At 32.8% G+C, this 1,801-nt stretch overlaps 1 long non-coding RNA gene across 1 annotated transcript; it reads right to left on the bottom strand.

Annotated features, from left to right (window-relative positions):
• Nucleotides 1-15: 15 nt before the first annotated feature.
• LOC122143461 lies at nucleotides 16-561 on the bottom strand. The gene is made up of 3 exons (XR_006159181.1): nucleotides 443-561; nucleotides 299-337; nucleotides 16-100 (listed from the first exon to the last, which is right to left on the bottom strand). It is a non-coding gene; the product is annotated as an uncharacterized LOC122143461 (long non-coding RNA).
• Between the last annotated feature and the right edge of the window lie 1,240 nt (nucleotides 562-1,801).

Genomic DNA, 1,801 nt, shown 5'->3' with positions numbered 1-1,801 from the left:
CGAGCATATTTAACAGCAACTCACCATGCCTAGTTGATCTGGGCAGTCCGGTTCATCAAAGCCAGCACTGTCAGGGTAAATTATGTCTGTCTCCAGTGCACTGTTTAAGAAATTAACAAAATGTATCATTAAAGGAGTTTTAGGCAAACTAATCCAAAGCAAAGCAAAGCTAATTAAAAATAAAGAAATGCATCATTTACAGATTTTATGTTAAATGCATCATCTAGACAAGAGCTATTTGATAATGCATTAATTAATATAACACATTAAAAAAAAAAAAAAAACATGCGATACTTACTCCGAAGGCAAAATATAGCGTCCAAGGCGTTCCATCGTTCTAAAATAAAGCATAAAACTAAACAGTGAGAAAATGACAATCTTTATCTTTAAAAACTGACTTTCAATCAAGATCCAGGTTAGAAGTAAACAGCACGCCACATACCAGTCGTTTAGTTGAGTTGCTGTCTGGAGTGACTGAGTTGGTTAAATCGTTGCTTCTCTTTGTGAGAGTCTTCGTTGAATGTGTTTGTGAGGGTGGAAGTAAGCTTTTTATATCTACCCCTCCACACAGACTGTAAGATCCTCTCTCCATCTGCAAACCGGGAGTTTACATGCTTCCAAGTTTGCAGTTTGTGACATAGTTTCTGATAAGAATCAGGATTTTATAATTGCATGTGTTCCCTTTGAAGTGTAAACAAACGTGCATACTTTCCTTTGTTACATGGCTGTCACGATATAGAACTGTGTAAAGCATGCACTCGGCCATCACTATTGATGCTTCATTTTGTTATGTCCGGATCCAATCATTTATTGAAATATGCATTTTAATACATAAAATAATTTAGATACAAATCTATTTAATGATTATGATTCTGCATACTACTCAAATTAAGAGTCAGTTTGAAATGCTCTTTTGACTGTCAAGTAAAGTATCAGATATTATAAAAAGGAAAGCATAGATAAAGGACAATGATAAAAAAAGTTTCTTGCAGCAGTAATTCTTAAAAAGCAAAGCAAAGAAGCATTTGTTTTTAATTTATAAAAGCTGCTAAAGTTAAGTGCTTGTTTGTGCAAGTAGCAACAAGAAAACCAATAAAATATATTTTTATAATTATTATATATATATAGAGAGAGTATATGGAGAGTAGCAGAGCAGCAGCAGTAGCAGTATATATATTCAAGACAGCATTACATCATTTTAATATTTAGCATGAGGCATCCCAGTAAATATAAAAAATAGTTTTTTGTAAAAATTAACTGTGATCATTTTTTTTTTGTGAATATTTCTCAGTATCTTGACTACTAAAATGTATAAGGCTTCTGTCAAGTAATGCAAATTATGCCATTAAAACAGCTTATTTCAGGCTTTTCGTAGCAAATAAATTATAAATCAATGAAAAACAACAAAAATGTAAAAGGTAAAATATGAACCCATTGTTTTGTTCTGCAAAAATTATGCAATTACGCAGTTGGTTTTTGTGAAATTTTTTGTGGCTCGCCTGCCTTTGCAATAATATGATGCAATTCACAAAATCATCCTAATTTTCTACCAGTTTTGAAACTACACATGAGACTAATGTAAGATTAAATTGAAACTGAAATCTGGAACTGAAAAACATTACAGTTACTCATATATAACCCATGTGTGACAATGAACTCAGTCTCCACTGGTACCTCAGTCCCAGCTAAATGTACACACAGCTTATACACTCATCTTTTGATTTACTTGTACTTGAAAGAAATACAGTTTTACCTACAGCTGTCTTGTTGAGGTCAGTCCTCCATGCAGTGTTGCTGTTTG

The sequence above is a fragment of the Cyprinus carpio genome, unplaced genomic scaffold, assembly GCF_018340385.1.
Source record: "Cyprinus carpio isolate SPL01 unplaced genomic scaffold, ASM1834038v1 S000004973, whole genome shotgun sequence".
NCBI lineage: Eukaryota > Metazoa > Chordata > Actinopteri > Cypriniformes > Cyprinidae > Cyprinus > Cyprinus carpio.
The sequence above is the reverse complement of the archived record's forward strand: the minus strand, read 5'-3'. Positions and strand labels throughout refer to the sequence as shown.